At 39.9% G+C, this 27627-nt stretch overlaps 1 long non-coding RNA gene across 1 annotated transcript; it reads right to left on the bottom strand.

Moving 5' to 3' along the window:
* Nucleotides 1-393: 393 nt before the first annotated feature.
* On the bottom strand, nt 394-27549 carry LOC133209690 (uncharacterized). Its single transcript, XR_009724737.1, has 3 exons — nt 27392-27549; nt 22287-22452; nt 394-2342 (listed from the first exon to the last, which is right to left on the bottom strand). It is a non-coding gene; the product is annotated as an uncharacterized LOC133209690 (long non-coding RNA).
* Nucleotides 27550-27627: the final 78 nt, after the last annotated feature.

Here is a 27627-nt window from a genome sequence, read left to right as displayed (position 1 = left end):
AAAGTGCGTTTCCTCTCAGGTGAATATAAAAGGAGTTTGGGATGAGTTGGTCTAGCAGAGACCTGTTGCTGTTGCCATCCAAAACTAGGGGAAATGAAGCCCTCCCAGAGCCTCTATCTGTAAATAAGCTATAGAAGAGCCACAGGAAACTTCAGCTCTGGCTATGAAGAGAGATCAGCCTGCTTCAAAAAAACCCTAAAAACCAAAACACATGAGGAGATTTGTTTCTGATGAGGCAACCTAGAAACAGTAATGCTATCAGGCATCTGGCATTTGGTTCCTATTACAGGGAACAATAAGGACACGACAAAGCTACAACCAAGAGAAATAAATTTCCTTACAGGAAGTGTACTGGATCTCTTTTTAATTACTTCTGTTTCAAATGCTTTCATTTTATGACTTTGAAAATATGTGCTTCATTTTTATACTACAGTGGGTGATCATGCACCTATCTGTACTGGCAACTAGAGTGTTATTTAGAGTACTTTTTTCAAGGGGGGGGAACCCCCAAGACTTCACAGTATTTTGGTATAGTTAAAGTTACGTTAGTATTCTGATTCATATTGTCAGTTTATAGAATAGTCTCTATTGGGACAGAATTTTTAGGGGATTCCCCCAACCCAATTTCATGATTATACTGGAATACAGCTGCTTTATTGTAACCACCCTCATTCTTCTTGTACCTAACTTTGCCCCAGAGGTGCAGTAGCTGCCTCAACCAACCAGATATACCCATGACTTGGAATGTTATTTATAGGGCTGAGTGGAGATTTTCTGAATATACTGGTTTATAATAAAATATTTATTAGTCAAAAAAAAGAAAATTGCTTTTGCAGGAATATTTGTGTCACTTTGGACAAGAATGAAATGCTTGACCGAAACCACCTGGCCTTCTCCCAAGGATCCAACAGCCTAGTAGTCACAGCTCTGTGGTGTGATGGAGAAAACTAAAGCCCAAATCTGCACTCTGCCCACTGCTGACCAACACCTGTGTTGGAGTCACACCTCTTTTGCAATTGCCCTGCCATCTGGTCTAATGGATACTGAGGAAAAGGTCTCATTCCCTCCAGTTGTACCTATTCCATTTTATATAAATAGTTAATCAGTCTTTGAAATAAAGACTTGAGCCTTGACTCCCACATCTCATGTGAACACCGGAGCAATCAGGGTACTTAGCCAGTCTCTGACCCAATGAATATTTCACTTATACAAGGTGGAACTGCTCCAACAGAAGAAGTAAACAGAAGAACAAGAAGGAGACTGAAAGGCTGCTCATTAGTTGAATACTATCCGTCCGGGGACCAGATAAATAAAACTGTTTCATGAAAAATATAGATTATGACAAGGTGTATATACATATATATCTATATGTCAAGAGGAAGAAGAGGGTAGGGTAGATTCAGTTTAATCCTAGCTTTGAAGATTTGAAAGATAAATTACAAATAATTTCAATTGTAAATTTTTAATGAGACAAGTTTGGAAAAGTAATCTGAAAAGTCAGAAAACTCACCAGTTTCTTACTGAGACCTGCAACAGACCAGTAGAGGGTGATTGAATTTAGATCTACTCCAGACACTTGCCATTTAAGTTAGTAATTTGCAGTCATAACGTTTTTGTCTCTACATGGACTGACAACAGAATGGAACAGGATGGGACACACACCTTTGTATGGATATTATTTATGGTTTTGGCAGCGACTAAAGAAGGGTTAAAATTTCATATTCTTTTCCAGTCTCTGAAAAGGAAGTGCCATTTTGCTTCAATGGCTCCTTCTTCCTATTGGTTCCTGAACTCTTTTTGGCAGTTCCTTCAGTCTCTTTTTACGCAGTCCTCTTCTCCACTTCTCATTGCCATCACCACCTCATACTCCTCTACAGATCACTGCTCTACAGGCTTCTGAGACTCTGACCCCAGTAAATCTCCATCACTGGTTTAAACTGCCAGTCTCCCATTTGCCCACTGGGTTGTCTTTTTCGTCCATGCTTTCCAATTCCACTGTGCTTTCTGGTTCATTATCTTTGTCCACTGATGGGGTAGATGCCTGAGGAACCATATAAGCACTGAGCAAGATTGCAGTCAACCCACAAATTTCCCAGTAAAATATTCTCAGTTCTCAGTACTTCTCAGCCTAGAATTCCATGTATCTTATCGGGAATCAATGGATTTCACATAGAACAGGATCAGCTTCAAGATCAACCTCATCTTTTCTGAAGTGTAGATCATCATAAAGAAAGTTCAGCTTTGTCCTTGTGTCCTCAGGTTGCAAGAAGATGCTCACTGATTTTGTGGAGGTAGGTCTTGTGGAGTCTTGGCAATCCTGGGAGCTGTCAGACATGAGCACACTAGAGAAAGCAGATTCCCCACAGTTTTTAGTTTCAAAATGCAAATTTCTCTACTGAACATGAGTAATCTGTGATTTTATAAGAACTTACAAGTCTTACAAGAAGGAAAAAACTGACTGTCTGAATCTTTCTTTCCATGCAAGACAGACAATTTCAGCCCAAACTGCTAGAGATGTGCAAAGCTAAAAGTAACTGGAAAAAAAAATCTATAAGGGAAAGTATCATCTGACTCTCGTAACTGTGCTTCTCTCTGCCTGGCCTCACAAACATCTGCTGACCTATAGGGCACACTTGTAGCACAATGAATTAGGTACCCCTGTGTTCTCATCAAACCAGGTATTTGAAATGTTGTATACCTGTTTGCTATAGACAAAACCAACCACCATGGTAGGAATGCAGATTACTTCCTTCTATTGACATATGAGTGAGTGTCGGATGCATGCAACTGCTTGACTTTCTCCTGCCACTCCTGTGATCTGTCTTCTTTCTGCTCTAGTGTCTCAAAGCTGAGGAATGATGCAAGTCCCTTGGCAGGGATTTAAGGCTCTGTCACCAAGGTCCATCCTTCAGCTTGTTATATAGGAGGCCACTTGAATCTTAGAACTGGTCATAGCAGGTTTTGCATTCTGGCCACTTTAGTTGGTGTTTCATAGATGGGAGGCTACACCTAACCCTGTGTTCCTACAAAACATCATCTCCTGAGCCTGGGGCTAATACGGAATCAAGCTTGAAACCAAGGAACTTCAGCAGATCCAGCAACCCCTCATTACTGTTGACCTGCTCTGCATCAGCAGACTTAATGTACTGATAGTCTAGACCATTTCTAAGAAATGAAGACACAGACATGGTGTGCTAGGGATTATGCTGATGTTGTGAAGAAGCATAATACATTTATCCTGAAAAAAATATCACAGCTAATAACTGGTACATTTTCAGGAGGAAGGGGGAGAATTTCAATGATTTTCATCACAAATTTTGCAATACTGTTCTCTCGGCTTTCTGAAGAGTTTTTTCTAACATGTTCTCATCCCTCATATCCCTGCAATAACTCTATTAATCTTTTTTGTAAAGCCTTATATCATTTCAGGTAAAGTCAGTTTCCATGAGTGTGCCCCGAATTACTGTTTATTGCAACCTGCATATCAAAGCCATGCAGCTAACAGAATGCTGTGCTTGCTTTTAGCCCTTCTTCCATACACACAATTGTGTGTGGAGAAGCAGTAATTTAAGGACACAATGGATTTTTGTGTACTTGTACAGAAGCTTGTACAGCTAGCTAGTAAACTGAAAGCTTTAAACTATGTATGACTTGTTTAAATTAATCACTCCAGCAGTCTTCAGGACATATGTTTATTACAATGGGAAATCAAAATATATTAAATTACTGCCAGTATGAAACACTGTTTGCAGTCCATGGCCTGATAATATTTCCTTTGGTTTCAAAAAAATAGAAATGCAGCAAAGACCGAGCCGAATTCACCCAACAGTTCAGTGGGTCTCAACCTCAGATTTACAATCAGCAGTGTTCTACCAAGGACGATGTGGTTTAAACCCAGCCAGCCAGCTTGTGCACTCACTCCCAGTGAGTGGTGCCAGGCTGGAAGCAGACGAGGCCTGGAGGGACGGGGAGGAGAATAGAAAGAATGCAACTCCCCTGGGTTGAGACAAGAATGTACAACACAAGTCACCACTGCTACCACCAACAACAACAATGATAAGAGAAAATAACAAGGGAAGAGATTACAATACCGCCCACTGAAAACCGAGTCTGACCCAGAAGACCCTGCGTCCTTCCGGGTAACTCCCAGTTACATCCTGGGCATGACGTGCTGTGGTATGGAATACTTCTTTGGTCAGTTTGGGTCAGGTGTCCTGCCTCTGCTTCCTCCTGGCTTCCCCTCCTCCCTGGCAGAGCATGAGGCTCACTTAAGTCCTTGGCCAAACCAGAACATCATTGTTATCAGCTCTGTTCCCAGGCTGGAAGTCAAAACACAGCACTGCGCCAGCTACCAAGAAGGAGAAAAATGCTACTGCTAAACCCAGGACAGAAGAATATGTCCCACACCTTTAATTTTGTTTGATATTAGCAGTTAGCTAATATTCCATATGAAAAGATATCACTACATTAATACAAATATGCTGCATGAAAAAAGACAGAGAAAGCAAGTAAGTTACCAGAAGTAAGGAAAAAAAAGAAGCAGAACATTTATTCTTCAGCTTTGGACAGTGATGGCTTACTACATTTATGAATTATTCTTTACAGTTTTTTATCACTTTCTGCCCCAGAAGCTAAATTAGTTTTACAACTATTAATTGAATTGTCTAACTTCACTACACACTGGGAGATAGAAAGGATTATTAACTCCACTATATAGATAAGGAAACTGAGACAGGCAAAGGAAATGATTAGCTGGAGGTCACCCAGGGAATCAGAGATAGATAAATCCCAGATCTCTCCATCCAATGCATTAAGTGCTGAACATTGTTCCTTCTCCACACAAACAGCCATTGGAAATGAGACACATTTCAAAGAGAAACAATTAAAGCAACATTTCATCAAAGATAAAAGCTTCTGAAATTTCTCCTATGCTGGTGATCCCCAAAGTTGTTCTCTTTTGTCTCTGTCACATTGTTTTAAGTGGAGATTATCCCTCCTTCCTTGCTTCCTGTACCATTAGGCCAGCATGTGCAGCACATGCACTCACATCAGTCCTGCAGGCCTCCTGCAAATATCTGCCCTACCTACGTACTGTATGCTGCTTTGTATGCACGTAGTAACTTTTTCACTGTAATAACTACAAAAGCTGATCGTTCCCTAGCGCTCATGGTATGTGAAATATAGGATGTAGGATGTTTTCTGTTGAAGAAGCTACTGGGCAAGTTCATAAATAAATTGTGCAAGGTTGAACTTTCTGAGAGGATGGGGGTGGGTGTAACAGTAAAGCAAATGCCTCATAGTTCTGAGATTTGTTTGTCCTGACCTCACTAATGCTCTGGGAGTCTAGGAAAGCATGAGCATACTCATCTTGCACAGCACATTTATAATTTCACCTATCACCACTCTAAATAAGGTATTTGATTCAACTAATTAAAGTGGTGTTTATTAGCTGACAGCCATTAATAAGTGAGCTGGTTAAACACTTTGCCATACTGTATCAATCAACAGATTAGTTTTTTCTTTGTTTTACTTAAAGCCTACCTTTGTTATAATTACCTTAGTACTTAGATCTAATCATGAGTTCTTGTAAACCAACATATTGCTGCTAATTTCCACAGGAAAAACACCAGGATCTCTATGAAGATCATTTTATAGAGCACTGTATGTGAGCAAAACAGGTCTCTATAAGATTACGGTTTTGCAGCAACTTTAGTTTCTGGCTTTAGCATTTCTCTGCTTAGTTTTGTCACTACTTGTATACAAATTATTTGCTCCTTTTCAGAGTGAATGAGGTCTCATGATGGGGCAGATATGTACTACTAAAGAAGAAAACAGAATTATTGCACAGCAAACATTAGGGCAGAAGTGCAGATTTATACAAAACAAAACAAAATGCTTCAAGAGGTTGCATTAACTATTCAAAAAATATTGAGATACAACATTTTCATTGCTAAAAATCTTTCTTTAGTTCTCTTGCACAAGTTTGTAAAATAATTTCTAAATAACAGCATGGGTCAAAAATCAAAGTTTTTTTTAATAGTTCTTAATGACTTCGATTTCAGTGCAGAATTAGCCTTCAGAATTTTCTCAAGTTTAATAAACAGTCTGAAATGGTTTCAGTGGCATCACTGGGAATACAATCTGAGGAAGGACTTTATTGGCAGCACTTGAAGTCTGAAGCTTCAAAAAACAATCTGGAATCAAAGAAAATGCAGTTAGATAAAATTAAAAATACTTACTCATCATTACTGACACTGCAATGGTTTTCTCTGTCCATTACTTTTTATAATTATACACAGTTTTCTGTTGTATAGCTCTAACGTCTCTTACAAGGCCTAGAACGTTCCAATTTACCGATGGCATTCCTTAGTTAAAAGGTATAATGAGTTAAATTTTAATATTTGGGCTTGATACAGGAAGATTATTTGTCTTGCTTGTGAGGTGAATACTCCTCTTATTTATTTCTATTGGTTCTTGTGGTCATTTACATTTTCTTGGAGCAAACTAGAATGTGTAAAGAATGATAGAAAATATTTGAAAAATAGCTGAAATTATATTATAACATTTTATAAGGGTATCTAAGAAACAGAATTTATAATGAAAGTCTTTTGTCTTCTCAGTGACAGCTATAATAGCCTTTCTTAAACTCAAACCCACATGTTTAGACTACAGCTCTAGGCTATTAAACACCTGTGACCTCCCCCCATGAGCTGCTGAAGATCTTTGGAAATTACTCTATACCTAATGGGAACTGTGGAGTCAAGCCAAACCAAACCAAAAGCCACCATCAACCAACCAACCAACCAATCAAACAACCCCCCCAACACAACTAATTCCAGAACTCTGGAATGAAGCACTGCCTGCCTTCCAGGGGGCATTGCCCCTGATCTTCTAGGCTGGAAGAGGGAACACTGGCTCAGGAGCCCAGAGAAATTCCTCCACCATGGTATTCTATGGAGCCCAAATTTGCTTGGTGTGTCATCTCATTGAATGCCTAGGGCTCTGTAAGAGTACTGGATTGTCATGACTGCACACTGATTAATTTTCAAACTCATATCCAGAAATTCCTGTCATTCTTTTCTTCGCCTCCTGAGTCCCAGAGCAGAGGCGTGGTCTGCTCCAGCTCCATTTTGGATGCCAAGAAGAACTGAATGTTCTGCCACAAAATCAAGGCTACAACTGCATCTATATTAGTGTTGTGTTTTGAGGCAATGCAAATCCTGACAGTCCTCATCGGTGCAGTCTACAGAACAGGATTTATACTAACTTTCAGAGAAATTTCCTTCCAGAGAAATCTAACCTTGTGGCTGTGCTCCACATGGCCACCAATGGCACTTCAGTCCCTAATGGGGACACAGGAGACTGTAACAGTGCTTGCTTTTTCAGGGCGTATCTATATCACTGATCAGATCACAAGTGTGCATTTGAAGCTGTTGTCCTGGCTGTCCCACTTACTCTTTAATTCACACTGCAGAGGGGTCTCAGAGAGCCTAAACTGGATTCCTTGTAGGTGAAACTCCAAGAGCTTTTCCTAATGTGCTGTATGAACTAATGGACATTCAGTACATAAGACCATTTGAGATATAATCTGAAGTAAGCCCTCTGAAACACTTATAATGTGGTTCTCAGCATCAGCTGCTTCGCTCTGCAGGCCTGCTTTTCTTGTAGCACCCTACTTGCTAACTTAAATACAGCCTCAGATAGCTTCAGACCATATGTGTGATGATGGTAACTATTGTGTTTCAGGGGACCAAATTAAAACTGCTCCAAAGTAAAACCCCTGAGCCACATATAATGTAGATGTACAGGCCTCTGAGCTGTTTACTTCATTAACTGTTCCTTTTATTGCACCAAATCACTTGCTAATGTGAACACAGCAGAGTGCTCTTTGCCATTAGACAGTGACCTCTGATGCTTAGTCATGCTAACCAGAGGATAGATACTTTAGCATTTTAAAAAATATATGCATTGTTATCACCTTTTCTACACTGTAACACTTATGTTCAACTCTCTGTTGCTTTAACTCTATAGCATTGCTGACAGTGAGGCTGCAAGAAGGGAGAGGTGAGGGACATGCCACTATGGAGACCCTGAAATGGCCTAAGAAGGGCTGCCAGTTTTCATAGCTCTGCTCAGTTAAAGAGTTAAATTCCATCACACAGCTTTACTGATGGGTTATTTAAATCCTGCAATTGCAGTTTTATTTTATTAATGTACTCTAGATCCGATTATTTTTTTTCTATTTTTTTCCTCTCTGTATATCACCTAGTATTAAAAGTAGAGTCATTGAAATATAAATATATGTAAGTGAACTCAAATCTACCATAATTCTGGTGGTCTGATTCTGATTTCATGCTTACATTAATCAAAACTAAAACAACTGAAAAAAATCAGAGCCATATACTTCCAGAATGTGTACTAGTGCACTAAGTAGCTAGCATCAGAAGGTCATCCTCTAACAGCATAGCAACTTCTGCTGTTGCAGACTGTAAATGCTAAGTAAAGAGGAAATCACAATAGAGCCTAAAATTAATCTGATGCAAAGTCCAAGACACATCCTCCATGATCCTTTTCAAAAGGGAACATGAAAGATGCAACAAAATGTATCTATTGGTCAGAATTTAAAAAGCGGAAAGGAAGGTTTCCACATATCTCTGACTTCTGCCTTGTGATTTCAGTCTGCAATAGAATTAACCTACAAAGGAAAATAAATTGTGGATGGGCTACAGACACAGATCAAGGCTGCTTTAGATTAAGTTCTCTGTATATATCATGGATCTGTACCATCTGTTTTGTATTGAAAAAATATAATGTTTTAAAGCACATTTATTACAATATTTCAAGAATCTTAAGAGCCCTTGCACTCCTTTAAAATACATACTAGAATTAAAGACAAAGTGCTACAGTAGAAACTGAGGGTCCCTAACATCTTTCAAGAGACATTCAACAGTTTCATGATAGCACTGTAAATGAAAAACAAGCCTAATATATGATTCTTCCTGCATCTTGTAAAAATAATCACCTTTACTTATACTGTGCTGCTCACATATTTTATGTGTGTATCCTGTAAGTTACAAAAGATAAACTTCAGTCATAATATTCACTGATAAATTTCTGTTATACATCTATATGGAGAACTTTTATGAAAACAAAATATTTGTTTCTTTCTATTCATGGATGGACCTACTGAATTTTCAGATACTAGACTTCAGGTAAACTGGATTTAAATACATCTGGCTTTTTATTTATGCACTGTATATGAAATTCATGCACATTTTTTCATTGAGGCTGTATAATGTCCTGAGGCATAAAATGTCCTTGCATTGTATGCTTCAGAATTCATTATTGTGGGGTTTTGTTAGCAAAAAAAACCACCCAACACCTGATGAATTATCCTTGAGAACTGCAGTTACAGTGCTCAAGTTGCATTTCCTTTATACAATTTAGGGTACTCAACCAAGCTAGGAGAACTCTTTGTCTGTTTAAATGAGTTATCCAACAGCATGATAGATATAAACCAGCCCTAATGGGATCTGGGAATTTTGTAATGGTTTTTAGCAACTAGAGTTACAAAGACCACTTCCCTGCAGATTCCATGTTCTGTGGCTCTGGATATGTGTGCAGCAGCAATGCTAATGCTATACCAGGCTGCACTAGCAACAGCATAGCCAGCTGGCTAACAAAAGTGAGTGGTCCACTCTATTCGACATTCATGTCCAGTTTTGGCAATCCTAGTACAAGACAGACATGGGCATACTGGGCCAAGTCCAAGTCCTGCTGACAGTCACCAGGATGTTTAAGGGACCAGAAACATAACATACTGAGCTATTTGAGCTATTTGGCCACACCTGGAACATTGTGTTCAGTTTCAGTCCCTGCTATACAAAAAAAGATGTGGACAGGCTGGAAATGGTAGGGACTGGGAAGCCTACTGTACAAGGAAAAGCTGAGAGAACTGGATTTGGTCAGTTTAGAGAAAAGAAGGCTCAGGGAGACCTGATCACCATGTTCTAGTATTTAAAGGGTGGGAATAAAGAAGATGGACACTCTCTTTTTACAAGGAGTCACATGGAAAAGAGGAGGGGTAATAGGCACAAGTTATTCCTGGGGAGATTCCAACTGGACACAGGAGGAAACTTTTTTGAGAACATACTGAGAGCAATTAGTCACTGGAATAATCTCCCCAGGGAAGTGGTGGATTCTCCAACAATAGATATTTTTAAGATTGGGCTGGGCAAATTGCTGGGACATCTAGTCTAGGTCACTCTTTGCCTAGAAAGGTTGGACCAGGTGATCCCTGAGGTCCCTTCCAACCTGGCATTCTATGATCTGGGTTTTTTCAGCTTGGAGAAGAGATGGCTAAGTGAGAATCCAGTGGCTGCTTTGAACTGCCTAACTGTGCTTACAGAAAGGGTAAAGCCAGACTGTCCTCAGAGCTGCACAGGGAAAAGACAACATTAAGGTTGTAACAAAATAAATCCTGAGTAGATGCAGAAAAAAACTCAGTGAGGGTACTTAAAAAGAACAGATTGCCCAGAAAGTGTAGGAATCCATCCTTGATGATACTCAGAATTCAACTGGACTGCCCACTGCATCTTGAAAGTTGGTTTTGAATTTAACTGGACTGCCCACTGCTTTGAGCCAGAGGCTGGATTTGATGACCTGCAGAAATCCTTTCTAACTAAATTCTAAGCCTATGTGCATGGGTTGCTACTCCTACTACTGTAATGCTTTTCATATCTAGCTTTTCTGCATCTATACACTAAATCAGTCATCTATATCCTCATAATCTTGCGTACTGATTAATTCAAAACCGCTGTTTTCAGGCCATCTGTTACACATATCCCCCCCCTCAATTGAGCATATACAAAATACAAGTGGCTATGATATTCCCTGACCACAATTCTGACATTACTGCCTTTTTGTGTCCCATCACAGCATTGCTTATCTTCCCCCCACAGCACAGCGGATTTGCTTGCCCATTTGTCAGATTCTGCCACCAGGATCTGCCTGTGCTGGCAGATCCGCATGGCAAATCATAGACCGTGACCAGACCTTCTGAACTGGTGCATAAACACCTTCCAGCCTCCCACATTTTCCCACACAGAGTTCAATTATTCTGTTGGGGTGTTTTTCAAGCAGCAGCCAGATGATGCATAAATAGAATGGTCACAGTGGTTGTCACACCCTTTCTTTAAAATGATTTGATATTCTACATATTCCCTAATAATTCTAATCTGAGCTTTGCTCAGAAATTGCTTACCTTCAATTATATATTTACAGCAGTTATTCAAAATACATAGGTTCCCACAGATACTACAGGACATACGGGGGGAAGGGTCCAGAGCACAAGTGTTATGAGGACCAACTAAGAGAGCTGTGGTTGTTTAGCCTGGAGAAAAGGAGGCTCAGGGGAGACCTTATCACTCTTAGGGGTATATGGTGAGCTGGGGTTCAGTCTCTTCTCCCAAGTAACAAGCAACAGGACAAGAGGAAATGGCCCCAAGTAGCACCGGGGGATGTTTAGCTTGGATACTAGGAAAAAAATCTTCCCCAAAAGGGTTATCCATCATTGGAACAGGCTGCCCAAGGAAGTGGTTGAGTCACCATCCCTGAAGACATTTAAAAGACATGTAGATTTGGTGCTTAAAGACATGGTTTAGTGGTGGACTTGGCAGTGTGAGGTTTACAGTTGGACTCAGTGGTCTTTAAGGTCTTTTCCAATCTAAACAATTGTATGATTCTATTATTCTGTGCTCTTTTCTAAATGTCTAAAAGGGGTAAATGTCTCATTTCTAGAAACACTAGTGACAGATGTGCCCCCTTGCAGCATATTTATCCTGCCTAGATGTTTTTCAAAGTTCCACCAGGCAGAAACCTACGTGTTTAGCTAAGTTTTGAAAATTTGTCATTAACATGACATGAGAACAATAGCAACAATAAAAATATTGCAAAGGATCGTAATTAATCTTCATGTTGTTTTTCAGTCCAGTATTCTTTAGGGGTTTTGCTGATCGTGTTTTTGGAGAGGACTGTAGGATGTTTTGCTCTATGTAGATACATAAATCTGCAAACCATCACAAAGTTTTGATTCACATACTTCTACATAGGCACCTGGTAATGCCATTTGATATGTTCTAGCTTCCTGCATACCCACATGGCCTCTAGCTGTGCCCTATAAAAGAGAACCAATAATACACTGCATTTAGCTGCTTCCTGAGGATGTCTGAGATCCTTCAAGCTATCCGAAAAGCTATGGAGTACCTTTATGTACAGGTAACTAAATTGGAGCCCCTAGTTCCTGGTTTGCACATAAGTTGTAAAATAATAAAATTACAATAACAATAAGAATAACAAAGGAGCTGACCCTACAAAATACACTGAAAATATTAAAATAAAATTGTAACAATTCTGGGGAAGAGGGGGGAGTGGGAGGGGAAAAGATCATCATCAGGTATTCAGTTTTAAATGTTAGGTGAATCAGTACTTGGCACACCGGAGTGGAAAGGGCTTCCAGTGTTAAGTAAGCCTAGTCCCTGCCATCACTGGCACAAGAACCTATAATCCTCTCCAAAAATACAAGTTTTGCCCTTGAGCATATCACCTACTGCTCTTCCAACTAGCAACCAAATGTGTTTATCAGTTACAGCCCATAGATGTGATAGACATATGGGATGTATTTAACTGGAAAGAGCTACATTTTGATTGTCTCTTATCCTCCTCCATTCTTTTGGAGCATGTTTAAAACATGATTCTAAAGAATTATACCAGTCAAGCTGGATATCAAGCTGCAAGTGCTGGGATACTTGTCTTCAGCTATCTGTCTACAACTTTGTTAGAGGAAGCGAAAGCACTTGTTAGAAAACAACTCTATTTTTCATGTCTTCAGAATAAAAACTACAAATAATGACATCTCCTTTTGTACTGCCTCTGTCCATTTTGAACTCACGATCAGCTGTCTGAAACCTGAGATTTGGTTTATCTTATCCCAAGTAAGAAAGCAATTCAGGATCACTACATAAACAGGAAAAAAATCCTCATTTTCAAAGTGGTCTGACAAACAGTAGCTCCAATAAGGAAAGATTAGCAATATAGCTAATAAGTTAGCTTTCTAATGCATTCTTTGCATAATGAGGAGTTAGAAATGTTTGTGAGTGGGCCTCAAACTGCACAGTCAACAGAACACAAAGCCACTGACTGGAACTGAGATGTGGATTTGATTCTCATTTCAAAGGAAATAAGCACTGGTCACTTCCTGTATCTTCTCTCACTTTTTTTTGTGCTTGAAACTCGTTACTGGAAGGAGGTGAAGAATATGAATACAAACATAGTGCATGGGAAAAAAAAATGAATGTAGTGTTGATAAAATTTATATAAAGCCTTGCCCACCAGATGACTATGAGGTAATAATACTGTCTATATCAGTCAAAACATTTGTGTACTGAACTCACCAGAATACCCCCAAATGCATCCACATGATCATTATTCAGCACAATATATTAATTACAGGTTGAACTTGACAGCTATGAACAGCTTCTTAAAAGTACTCTGACATAAAGTTTAACCTGTGATTGCACTTACAGTAAAGGATTCTTTCCTGCTTTTAGATGACTTTTTATAACAGTCTATCAGATGGGGGGTTTTGGTTGGTTGTTTTTTTTTTGTTTGGTTGGTTGGTTTGGGTTTTTTGTGTGGTTTTGTTTGTTGGGTTTTGGTGTTTTTTTTTTTGCTATTATTACTATTTTCTGTCCTCCCTTAGTAGAGAATTTGAAAATATACAATGGTGTTCAGGTAATTTTCTTGCTGTATGTTGCTTCTGCCATAGTAACCGCAATGTGGTTATAGCCTTCTATCTCTTTCATTCAAAAGATGTGAGTGATTGTGCAAGATGCTAGTCTGTGGCAATCACATCCACTCTGTCGTTGAGTTTAGACTTCCGACCTGCCAAGCATTTCACACTGCTTGTGGGGCTCATGAAGTTGGCTCCTGCCTGGAATTCTCTTGCAGCTGGGGATCCAACACATGCATTTATTCATCATTTACACAGATCCTTTCATTTGGTGCATGAGATCATGGAGCAGGAATGAAGCTGTCGCAAGTTCACGCCATCCTAATGGAGCTGCCTGCTCACAGAGGTCCTGTTAGGGGATATGCTCTCTGGATGCAGCCCAGTTCCCCAGCTTCATGTTAGTCCATCACTCAGTACGTCCTCTGGCCTAGCACAACATTCTCACAGGTACTGAAATAAATGGAACCTGAGAGCACTGATATCTGATACCGTACAATGCACAGAACTTGCAGTTCATTATAAAGCAGGCAGTGCAATAAATCCTTCTATATTATATTTAGTAATGGTATCATTTGTGTCATTCAGGAAAGTGATCTTGATAGTTTTGTAAATCCTCACAACTTTGAATATACCACTTCCATAGAGGAGAAATACTGATGAGGCAGTCCTACAATGAGAAAATTATTCAGGCTGGGAAGATGACAGGTTCAGAGCACAAAAGACAATGAGCCATAGAGAAGTCGGAAAGAACAACATGTACAAAAGACCAAAGGGCAATTGTCACTATCCCTGAGTAATGACCATAACAACAGGTGCTAAAACATACAATACAACTATATAGTTCCAGCCAATTTCTAAACAGGCAGAAAGCTCAATAGCCAAGTGAAACCCTTTATAAGCAAGAGTTTCATTAGCACAATGAAAGGGACAAATAAAAATGGGTAGGTTTTATTTACAATAGCCATTACAGTCTCCTGCAATGTGAAAGAGCTTACTGTTTTCTGTTTCCATTTGATCTCTCTTTGCCACAACTAATATAATGGTTGCTAAGTGAAAAATAAGTAGAATCTTCGGTTAAAACTGTCTATGATCTTGAAACTGTTAGAGTGTCTTTCCTCATTGTTCTTTCCCTCAAGATTCCTGTCTTAACCAAGTACAATATATAATTATTCCAGTTTTTCCTCATGATGTTTATCCTTTCTTATCTAGCCTGCCTGTCATATCTTGTTATAATTTACAGAAATCTGAAATATGCTGTTCTGATAAACCTGCCAGAATCATAACAGAAATACATAGTTAATCTTTGTGATAGGCCTTCCACATTATTCTGAGAAAGATAGAAGCGAATATTATGAATAACACTCTAAATGTAATTTATATGAATATATAAATCCTTACTAGTGGTTTCTATTCTCTAATAATCTTGAAATCTTATCAGATATTAGTTGCTAATAAGCATGATTCATTATGACTTACTGTGCACAGATTTACTGATCATGTCAGTGAAGTAAGCAAACAGACACTGGAAAGGAGTATTCTTGAAAATGCATAAAAAGAGTTTTAGTTATCAATATGCCTGTCAAGTATGAAATAATACTCATTAGAAAAAGAATGTCAGTATGCCTGTGTTGTTCTTCAGTACCCGTGTTACTCTGAGCCCTTTTTTTTTAGTGTATATTTACAGAAGAAAATAGAGCAACTCTATTGTAACACTGCAGTAGAGCTGAGCTAGCTAGAGATAAGAAGTGGTATCAAGCTGTCATTTGGGGAAATGTTGCATCCAGATTTTTTAGGTCCAGTCAGGAAGACCTGAAGGGAGATTTATCTTCCTCCATGTAATTGCTAGTGACTTCAATGTTGAATTCAAGAGTTCTGAGAACAGAAAACATAAACCCCAGAGAATGACATTTTGTTTGAAAGGCACATTACCTTTAATCCTAAGCGTATGTCTCTACCTCCCGCACAAACACAGGAAAATCCAACAGAATAAGCAATACCATCCTTTGATTTATTTCTCTGGCTGCCCATGGTTCAGCTTTGTCATCAAGCAATCCATTTCAGGCTCCCCCCTGCCCCTCGCATCTCAGACACAGGCCTCTGAAAATTATACAGCTAATTTTTTTTAATTTGTTTTTGTCTAGTTGATGGCTTGCAGCACCAAACCAAATAGAATCATTAAATGGTTCAGTGGACTAAGATCAAAGACAGACACCTGTGAGCAAAATCCTCCATTATCCTTTCACTGTCAAAAGTAATTGTTGCTAATTGAACAAGTTTGTTTAATTCTAATATAGCTCAAGAGACCATATCCTGAATATAGCTGGAAATAGATCTGGTTCTGCTGGAAATAGATCTGGTTCTGCTGAAGTCAGCTCTGCTAATCTATAGCAACAGAGAAACTGTCACAAGGAGAGAAGGAAGTTAACCCGTTGCTTAACTGCATAGGCTGCATGACTAGCTATTGCAACAGAAATACGTGTTTCAAAACTTGAGCTGAGCCGGAAGAAAAATGACCACAGTCATCTTTGCCTAATTTTATATACGAAGCCATTAAATACACATTTTGATATTAGTAGACTAGAAGATGTCCAAGGGAAATTGATGAAAGTAAAAATTAAAATATTCTGAAAGTTCTGCAAGGTTCAACACACAACTGCAATCAACCAGCAAGCAAGAAAAAGCAGAGCAAGTGTATGGATTTAAATGTTTAGAAAGTAAATAACCACAAATCCAGCACACCTTCAATCAGACATCTTTATAAAAAGAGCTCAGAATAAAATGTAGGTCTACCTGCCACATCTTCGTTCCTGGCACAGTGAATGCTAAAAAAAGCCCCAAACCCAAGCAATTACCCTATTTACTTCCTGTAAGAGCAAATTAGATAGAGCTGTAAGATAAGTGTCTGTTACACACATCACACCAGCCTGATTATCAACAGTAAAACCATATGCAAGCAAAGCTTTCTGAGATAGCAGTGCACATTAAAAATGAAAGAATGTAATTTTGGGAAAGATTTAAAATAACTGCAATCATAAACACAAACATGTATTTCAGAATCGGTGCTGGCTCCTCCACTCAGCTAAGCTAGGAGAACCTACAAAAAACTACTGTAAAACCCCAACTTATCCTATTTCTCTGTCGGGTGCTTCATGTGCTCCTGTTTTACTAGGGCTTGCAGCAGTTCATAGCTACAATGGAATGCCAGTGCCACACAGAACTGCTGTGGAGATCATCAAGCAAATCCCAGTATTTAGGACTCCGTATTATCGAGGCTGATGCAGGTGCAGTCTGTAGAGAGACAGATTGGTGCAATTAAACATGTGTATCACAAGCAGCACAGCATGCTGCATCATGGGTGCTAAGGGTGGGCAAATTCCACTTAGTCCCCTTGCTAACTCCAGTGCTATTTACTCACTATGCTTATTTTACTACTATTATTTTATTGTTGTTGCTTATCCCTTACTTTCTACCCTTTTGCTTGAGCTGTTCTAAGTCCCCAAGCATTACCTTTAGCTCTTATTACCTTTCAGTTACATTGTTAAAAAAATAACCTATATATCACTAAAGAAGCTGACACATAAGGAGAGCTTGTTAAAATTCAGTCATGCATGGGCATAACAGATGCCATAAATTCAGCACAAATGCAATAAGCCACCAACTCCATTTTTTTGAGCAAGAGACTCTCCAAAACCAAGAAACATTAAGACTTACCAAATTTAAGGCACAGCTGGATCTTACAGCAACTGAGCTACATGCCTACCAGGCTCTGGGACCTAGACGTAGGTGCCGATACTAGGGATTGTCATAGTAAGGATATGGATTGAGGATCCAAAGCAGGCACAGAAAGTAGCACATAAAACAACATGTTAAATAGTAAATAGTAATATAAATAGTAAATAGTAATGTAGCCCAGGGATGAAAGGTTTTTTGGAGAGAGCTGTCTGGGTGGAGGCTTTGAACTACCAGCAAATAAACTTCTGCTGTTGTGGAAAGAGGAAATGTCTTGAAACACAGGAAATTTTCCAAGTGTGTGTCTGCATATAGAACCTGAATGTTAACCAGTTGCACATGTCACAGGGAAGACAATATAGAAAATATATAAACATCATACAGACCAAGGGTATTTAGACACTGGCTAGTAATTCTGCATTGGCTAGATGTAGATGTGATGGCACCTCTTATTTCAGGTAACCACAGGGGAAAAGGAGACCAGCGGCCTAAAAACAGCTTTTCAGTACAGAATTGTTCATTTTCTGGTGGCTTCCTGGACTGGATAATGAAGACGTGAGGTACACACTATGGAAATACACAATTGCTGCATTTATCTTTTTAGTTCATATCAGATGACTTGCAAGACTTTACAGGTTGAGATTCAATCCTGTGATAATCGTGTGGTGTCCCACAACACATTTTCTGCAAAAACTGATCCATTAGAGGACCATAGGAAAAGCAGAAGATGAAGGCTGTGTTGTGTAACATGTTACTTAGCATGTTGTTTAGTATCCTAAGCTAAACACAGCTTTGTGCAGATGCCCTACCAATCACTCCTAATGCACTCTGCCAAACACCCAAAATGACTGGGCTGATGACCAGTTTCTTAATATTCAGAAATAGGTACCAGTTTGGTAGGCTGACAATATGCCACAGTAATTTTCAACACAAATAATGTCAAACAAGAACTGGATAATGACCAAGCTAGGAAACGTGTGAAATTCAAAATAATTTCAAGTTAAAACAAGAGCCTCATTCGTTGCCATGGGATTTCAAGGTCACTGACCTAAAGCACAGCTCATCTCACATTTTGTGCTCCTCTTTCCTAGCTTTTATAGGAACAAAAATATAAAAAGAGCTTGTCTGATAGATCTACATCTATATCTAGCTCTAATTCAAGCTGTGAATTACACCATTCTAACAGTAAGGCCTGGCACCACAAACAGGCTTCAGAGGCAGCAGCACTAGCATTTTTCAAGTTACCCACAGGGTCATTAAGTGGTTGGCCAGTGAGATGCTGGATTCTCATATCTAGCCTGAGTCTGGCAAAAGCACCCTAAAACAAGTGTTTCCTTAAAAATTAGTAGGGTATGGGAACAAACAGGTGCTCTGAGTTTTACAGAAATTCCCCTGACTATGAGGGGAAAGAAAAGAAAACAGTTTGAAGATACTTAGGTATCCCTAAATACACATATCTTACTTCAAAGTATTCCAGTAATAATGTACTGTTAACATACTCTCACAGCTTAACAAAGCACAAGACAGAGGTAGCCCAACTAAGTTAAGGAACGTGATAAATACTATTTAAAAGCAATATATAGACTGGTAGTTTAAAGAAATTTTAAATACAATTTATGATCTCTGAACTTATTTTCTAGACATAAAAGGGTGTTTTCTGTTAAAAAGAAATCACAGCAAGAAAGGGACTTTCATCCGAACAGTATGTTTCTCAGGAAAATTTATTTGCATGCCTTGAGCGCATAACTTCAAGCTTTAAAATGTTTGTGTTTTTTCTAATTCCCAAACTAAAAATGTAAAAAATATCTCTACATGGAGGATTTCTTCTTTCTCTCTCAGCTGCAGACCTATTTTGCCTCAAGTTTTTAATAGTTCCACAGTAAGCAAAAGGAAAATGAAACTGTAATTCTGTACTCTGTATTGTTTTCTGAGTTGAGAGAGTTGTGTAAATTACAAAATGAATGAGGAGGAACTGAAGTGAAAAAATTGCTCAATTTCCCCTCTGAATCAGAAAGAAGCAGAAAGAAGGGACTGAAACTTGAAATTCTGAGAAATCTGTATCTATCATTAAAGAGCAAAAACTTTGAGAAAAAATTCCATTTTGAATGCTACAGTATTGAAGCGACTTAAAAGTATTCATTAAACTACCTTCTATATTTTGTGACTTTAGCCTTGAAATCCAAGATAGTTGTCATTTCTTGCTGAAGCACAGCCTTTGGCAAGTCTTCAGAAGTTTGATTATAGGAATGGAAACACTACAGCACAATTTGTCCTGATGACACGAAACAGAATGTTTCATCTTTGAAGACAGAAGTTGTAAATTGAAATTTGGGCAAGAAAAATCTTGGGGTTTTGAAACACAATCTATGTATTCCTTCACCAGCACCAGAGATTATGGCCTCTGAGAACACCCAATACCAAACTTAGCATTTCTGGGATGCAACTTAAAGGTATCCCAGCGAATTAATTCAGTTTAACCTTGAAAAAGATCTATGTCTTGGGAAAACAAGTGATGTTTTAAAATACATTTGATAAGAAACTGGGAAAATATTTAGCCAGAATTATGTGACCTGTGTTAGCTGCAAGGTCAAAAAAGTGATTTCTTAGTTATCCCTTCCTTACAGACATCCCATAATACCCCTGATTTACATCTACAATTTTCAAATACCACTTCAGATAACAACCACACTTGTATGTTTGTTTATGTTAGCTTACTGTGGTCACTCATAGCCTACTGGTTTTTAAAAACAAAAAAATGTGATAGTCATGGTGACTTAAAATACAGTCTCATTTTCTTGGGATACATATGCCCTAAGAAACAAGTGTGCCACCTATTGATTGACCAGCCACCACTTAAGCATACCCTTCCTCTTTTTGTTATGCTTACATGCTCCAGCAACAACATTTGAGGACCTTAATGAACTTCAGCTCAAAACACTGTGTCTGATGAGGACTTCAGAAGTTTCATAGGCAAAAGTTCAAGTATATAAATACTAAGGTGTTTGGTCATTCCAGTTAAACAATCAGATTGGTTTCATTTAATGCAGTTTATTTGGGATTATAGAGGAAGTCTATGGTCTCAACTGCTGGCTTAAAACTTTCACTGCTGAACCACCTGTCTTCTTCTGAGTGTTTCTGAAGAAATTAAGTACATATGCACACCTGCACTGATGTTTTATACCACTACCAGCACTCAGAGATCTAGGCTGTAGATCTAGGCATAAGCTGTGGCTGCAAGTCATCAGTTTCTAAATGATAGTGCTATGCGATTTGCCATTTGCAAAGTATGATTAATACATTTGCTAAAAGTAATCATATATTAATTTAGTTTTAATGCGGTCTAGAAGAAAAACTGACTAGAGAATACAGCTACACTGGGAGGGCACACTCCCACACCGTACACTTGGTGCAGGCAGGGTGCCTGTGAAAGATGAAGACTTACAAATCTCACTTGCAAGCCAAAAGAATGACAGGCTTGTTCTTTGTTGGTTCCCATTTTGCTGGGTTCTTTGGTTTGGCTTTTTTTTTTTTTTTTTTCCTAGAGAAAGAGGTCCATTTACATTGATATTGAGGACTTTAATGTGTGAAGTAATGTAGCAAACTGAAATGCCAAGATGATATGTTGTAAATTCATCACTCCCTAAGCCAGCTGCTTCTTGTCAGAAAAGGAAAGTTCCTTTCAAGTGTCTTTTGAGACTGATATAAAACAAGTTATATGACAAGACTGTTTGTACTGTATGTCATCAGGTATTTCATAAAGCATAAATTATGAGTGATTTTCTTTTTTTTTTTTTTAATGGAAAAAAGAATTATTTCACAGAAGCAATCCAGCAAATAGTAATTCCACTTCTGATGTTTCAGGAAATGAGATATGACTCCCCCAGTGGTGCTTTCAGAATCACTAGAAAGATAATTTCAAACACCTCAACATGCAAATTTCCAACACTTAAATTCAACAAGTACTTTGATTTAGCAGTAGCATATGCATTTAAGTCCCTTTTGGAATTAAATATTTAAAATGTTGTTTCGCAATATTCTCACAAATTTGTTTTTAAGCCGTGCTTGATTTATTTTTGCAAAAGCCTTAATTTAATCAAATTGATGGGATATTTGGCCTTGCTCCTTCATAGGAAAATACATAAATTCTGTAGTGGCTTTATCAAAAGCTAAGTAATGAAATTTCATTAAAACTTGTAGCTAATAAAGTTCTTATTCACTTTATTAGGTATTTAGTCTCTAGAAAGCTCTTGAATTTCATAATCTTCTATCCTTAATACAATTTGTATTATGCTGTATTTTTGCTGCTAGAAAAAATTATATTTCAATAAAATATTTCTGTCATTTATGACTATTTGTCAGTTGTGAATTCTCATGACATTTTGTAACTGTGCTCCTCATTGCTCCCTTTCCTTTGCTTCCTTATTAGTTTGTTGTTGCTTAATGACACCCTTAGAGTATTTTCATAAAATTAAATTAATTTTTTTTCTTGATATATTTGCATGATTGTGCCAAAACATAACAAAAATACTGCAATTATATGGCTGTCACACAGTGCTTGATTGCCTGTACTCATGGCAAACACAGATAAATGAAGTCAGAAAAGATAATCTCTGCAGAATGCATTTCCACAGAATGATAAGACCACATTTATTTAGACTATGGAAGAGGTAGGTGCCCACAGTGTGCTCATGGTCCTTAGCTCTCAGGCGCATGACTGAACAGAAGATAATACTGGACTAAGGAACAAAGGGATGTGCTCAAATCTCACCTGTTGTGGAGTCAAAATGCCACAAAAGCACACAGCTGGAGGTTCTTCTGTGTCCCGAAGGTTAGAGATGAAAACATGGCATGAGTAATGGTGCTGGGAAGGGAAGAGTATGCTCATCTTTCTCCTGGTCATCTGCTGTTGTCCTTCTTCCCTTCTGTCTGTCTGCCTGCTTCACAATACAGGTGCATACTCTTCACAGAATCTGTGAGAAGGTACTGGCTGTGAATTTCAGACTACCCTCTCATTTCCCATCAGTGAGAGACACTTTAGTCTTCAAGGATAACTGAGCCCATTGCTCCAGGAGTGTATTGGAACACGGTGATCATGCACCTAGTTACCATGTTCCTCTTCTTTCATACAGATTCTGCATTGTCATAGGTCTCCCATGTGACAATTCACATGAAATAAATCATAGAATCATAGAATCATGGAATAGTTAGGGTTGGAAAGGACCTTAAGATCATCTATTTCCAACCCCCCTGCCATGGGCAGAGACACATCATGCTACACCATATCATCCAAGTCTCTCCAACCTGGGCCTTGAACACTGCCAGGGATGGAGCATTTACCACCTCTCTGGGCAATCTGTTCCAATGCCTCACCAACCTCATAGTAAAGAACTTCTTCCTTATATCTAATCTAAACTTCCCCTGTTTAAGTTTGAACCTATTACCCCTTTACCTATCACTATAGTCCCTGATGAAGAGTCCCTCTCCAGCATCCTTGCAGGACCCCTTCAGATATCGGAAGGCTACTATGAGGTCACCACGCAGCCTTCTCCAAGGCTGAACAGCCCAAAATTTCTCAGCTTAAGTAAGACATAACCAATGAAATTTTGCCAGAATTATGTTTGAAATAGCCATAAGAACTACCATTATTGAAGAGAAGAAAAGGAAAAGCTTTTCCAGACATGGAAATCATTGGGGGAGAGTAGATCCCAACCAGCAACTAATCACCTGCCAGCTGCTTGCTCACTCACTCACTCGCTCACTACCCCCAGTCTCTCACAGGATGGGGGAAAGAACTAGAAAAGCAAAAGTGAGAAAAAAATATGGGTCAAGATAAAGACTGTTTACCAAATGAAAGAAGAGAAAGTTAAAAAAAAACCCCAACTGACAAAGGCAGTCACTCACCACCTCCCACAAGAAGACCAATACCTAGCCAAGTCCCCAGGCAGCAGCTACCTTGGGAGGACCACCACCCCAGCTTTATTGCTGAGACTGATGTTATATGGCATAAAATAGCCCTTTGATCATCTGGGGTCAGACACTTGCCCACCCCCAGGCTACTACCTGGCAGGGCAGGGTGAGAAACAGAAAAGTCTTGACACTGTGCAAAACCCACTTAACAACACCTAAAACATTGCTGTGCTATCAACACTGTTTTGATAACATCAAGCAACACCTACAACACAGCAACGCATAAACTGCTACAAAGAAAACTTACTCCATCCAAATCAGACCCAGCACAGAGTTAAAACCAAATCTTTGCCTTCACTATTTAAATTTATCTCTTACATTTCTATCACCTGCCCACCATTGCAGTTTAGAGAAATAAAGATCTGTGAAGTTGTTTGTGAAGCAGGTGACTTGCCTCTACCAACCTACTCCAAAATTTTTCCCTTTCTCCCCTGCCAATGTTAGTAGTCACCTCTACTAACCATTGCAATCATGACAGATGTATCGGCCAGACTTCATGGAATGTCAGTCAGTTATAAACTGGCCATCAAAGTTCGGTGTGATTTCTCCTGCCTGCTGATACACTGGTCAGTATAAATGGTCCTTGACTTTTCACCGCAGTTGTTTTCCAGTGACAGGAGGCCTTGAACTAGAAGATCTTTAAGGTCCCTTCCAAGGTGATTATAGATCTATAAATTTTCTGTGGAGGGGTGATGTTAAAAGTGAAATGAGACACCTTCTTGGGGTTTGCTTACACCTAAAAATGACCCACCAAGTCTTCTGTTACGACAGTACACATTTATCATACTGTAAGGCCAGTATCTGTTTGTGCTATGATCTCAGCAGATTGATATGGCTTATAAAAATAGAACTAAATTTATACTTGCTGTGCAACATCATAAGAAATCTGGGGAGAAAGCAATGAGATTTGTGACTAAAAGGAATCACAGGAGAGAGCTGAGAGCAGCTGTAATTTCTTTACCTATTATTACCTGACTTTGAGGCCACAAAATTATTATATTTGTCTGTTTCCTGTTACTTCTGCAGTTGCTGATAGCAATTAAGCTGCATTTCAAGATAGAAAATGTTATTTAATTTCAGAATTTGGCTTAGTATTTCTTCCAAAATAGCCCTGGCAGGCAAAACAGAATACTACAATGAATTATTACTCTGAAAATAGCACAATTATCTGTACAGCATGGCTTTCTCCATCAGCCCAGAGCTGATAATAGAAAGGAGACAAGTCTTTTGGCCTTCTGACAAAGCTCTGTGCTGGTGTCTTACAGAAGGGCCACAGCCGGTGATGCTCTGACAGATTTGCCTGCGCCTTGCTCTAAGTCGTATAACTGTTTTATCCGTTTCTTCCAAGAGCAGATGGTTTTTTCAACTCTTTTTTTTTGTTGCCAATGAATGCACCAAAGATAGATAGTGAAACAGGAATGAGAAAAAAAAAAGTTAAAAAAAAAAAGGAAGATGTGAAGATGGCAACTTTTAGACAGACATCCAGACTGTTCAAGGCCGGGTTGGACAGAGCTTTGAGCAACCTGCTCTAGTAGAAGGTGACCCTGCATGTAGCACGGGGCCTTGAACTAGAAGATCTTTAAGGTCCCTTCCAACTGAAACCATTCTATGATTCTATGTTTATTAGTTCTGGTCTACCAAGTGAACATTATCTGTCAGTTTGTGCTCCCAGCCCAGAATCATAGAATCATAGACTAGTTAGGGTTGGAAATGACCTAAAGATCATAGAATCATAGAATAGTTAGGGCTGGAAAGGACCTTAAGATCATCAAGTTCCAACCCCCTGCCATGGGCAGGAACACCTCACACTAAAACATATCACCCAAGGCCTCATCCAGCCTGGTCTTGAACACTGCCAGGGATGGAGCATTCACAACCTCCCTGGGCAACCTATTCCAGTGCCTCACCACCCTAACAGGAAAGAATTTCCTCCTTATATCCAATCTAAACTTCCCCTGTTTAAGTTAAAACCCGTTACCCCTTGTCCTATCACTACAGTCCCTAATGAAGAGTCCCTCCCCAGCGTCCCTATAGGCCCCCTCCAGATACTGGAAGGCTGCTATGAGGTCTCCACGCAGCCTTCTCTTCTCCAGCGTGAACAGCCCCAACTTTCTCAGCCTGTCTTCATAGAGGAGGTAATCCAGTCCCCTGATCATCCTCGTGGCCCTCCTCTGGATTTGTTCCAACAGTTCCATGTCCTTTTTATGTTGAGGACACCAGAACTGCACACAATACTCCAAGTGAGGTCTCATGAGAGCAGAGTAAAGAGGTAGGATCACCTCCTTCGACCTGCTGGTCACGCTCCTTTTGATGCAGCCCAGGATACGGTTGGCTTTCTGGGCTGCGAGCACGCACTGAAACTGTCTCATGTTCATTTTCTCACCAACCAGCACCCCCAAGTCCTTCTCCGCAGGGCTGCTCTGAATCTCTTCTCTGCCCAACCTGTAGCTGTGCCTGGGATTGCTCCGACCCAGGTGTAGGACCTTGCACTTGGCATGGTTAAACTTCATGAGGTTGGCATCAGCCCACTTCACAAGCGTGTCAAGGTCCCTCTGGATGGCATTCCTTCCCTCCAGCGTATCAACCAAACCACACAGCTTGGTGTCATCGGCAAACTTGTTGAGGGTGCACTCAATCCCACTGTCCATGTCAGCAACGAAGATGTTAAACAAGACCAGTCCCAACACTGATCCCTGAGGGACACCACTCGTTACTGGTCTCCAGCCAGACATTGAGCCATTGACCACAACACTTCACGTGTGGCCGTCCAGCCAGTTCTTTATCCACTGAGTGGTCCACCTATCAAATTGATGTCTCTCCAATTTAGAGACAAGGATGTTGTGTGGGACAGTGTTGAACGCTTTACACAAATCCAGGTAGATGACATCAACTGCTCTACCCCTGTCCATCAGTTCTGTAGCCCCATCATAGAAGGCCACCAAATTGGTCAGGCAGGATTTCCCCTTAGTGAAGCCATGCTGGCTGTCACCAAGCACCTTGTTGTTTATCTTGTGCCTTAGCGTGCCTTCCAGGAGAATCTGCTCCGAGATTTTGCCAGGCAGAGAGGTGAGACTGACTGGTAATTCCCCAGGTCATCCATATTCCTCTTCTTGAAAATGGGGGTTATATTTCCCTTTTCCCAGTCATTGGGAACTCCATCAAATATATCCTTGGCTGCATCAAAAGGAGCGTGACCAGCAGCATGTCGAAGGAGGTGATCCTGCCCCTCTACTCTGCTCTCGTGAGACCTCACTTGGAGTATTGTGTGCAGTTCTGGTGTCCTCAACATAAAAAGGACATGGAACTGTTGGAACAAATCCAGAGGAGGGCCACGAGGATGATCAGGGGACTGGAGCACCTCCCGTATGAAGACAGGCTGCTAAAGTTGGGGCTGTTCACGCTGGAGAAGAGAAGGCTGGAGAAGAGAAGACCTCATAGCAGCCTTCCAGTATCTGAAGGGGGCCTACAAGGAAGCCAGAGAGGGGCTCTTCATCAGGGACTGTAGCGATAGGACAAGAGGTTCAAACAGGGGAAGTTCAGGTTAGATATAAGGAGGACGTTCTTCCCTGTAAGGGTGGTGAGGCACTGGAATGGGTTGCCCAAGGAAGTTGTGAATACTCCATCCCTGGTGGTGTTAAAGACCAGGTTGGACAGAGCCTTGGGTGACATGGTTTAGTGTGAGGCTTCCCTGCCTGTGGCAGGGGAGTTGGAGCTAGATGATCTTAAGGTCCTTTCCAAACTGAACCATTCTATGATTCCATGTTTTATTAGTTTTCAGAAATAGCTTTCTTTGGGTTAGAAAGTAGCCTTTCCCTTTAGCTTTGAGAAACAACTGACTTATTTTTTCATCACTACCCGTGCCCTTTGGGTATTGATGACTTAATGCGTCCCTCGAAGATTCCTTACCAGCAGCACTCTGGAGTTGGGACAAAATGTGAAGAAATGGAGTAATGCAGGTGTCATGGTGAAATCACTCCAAAAGGACTGTGGAAATTCATGGCAAACGAACTAGCTTGAAGCCGCTGCCCTGGGACAAACGGGAAATGGGAAAGAAGGGGAAGAGCGCCAGCGGCGATATCATCCTCCCCCACGGCTCCCCTCAGGCGGGCCCGGCGCTCCCCGCGCATGCGCCACAGGCGTCT

This window comes from Neopsephotus bourkii, unplaced genomic scaffold (genome assembly GCF_033783945.1).
Source record: "Neopsephotus bourkii isolate Nb327-2 ecotype Australia unplaced genomic scaffold, CSIRO-AGI_Nbou_v1 NB_53, whole genome shotgun sequence".
Taxonomy (NCBI): domain Eukaryota; kingdom Metazoa; phylum Chordata; class Aves; order Psittaciformes; family Psittacidae; genus Neopsephotus; species Neopsephotus bourkii.
Note: the sequence above shows the minus strand (reverse complement) of the source record. Positions and strands in the feature narration are given on the sequence as shown.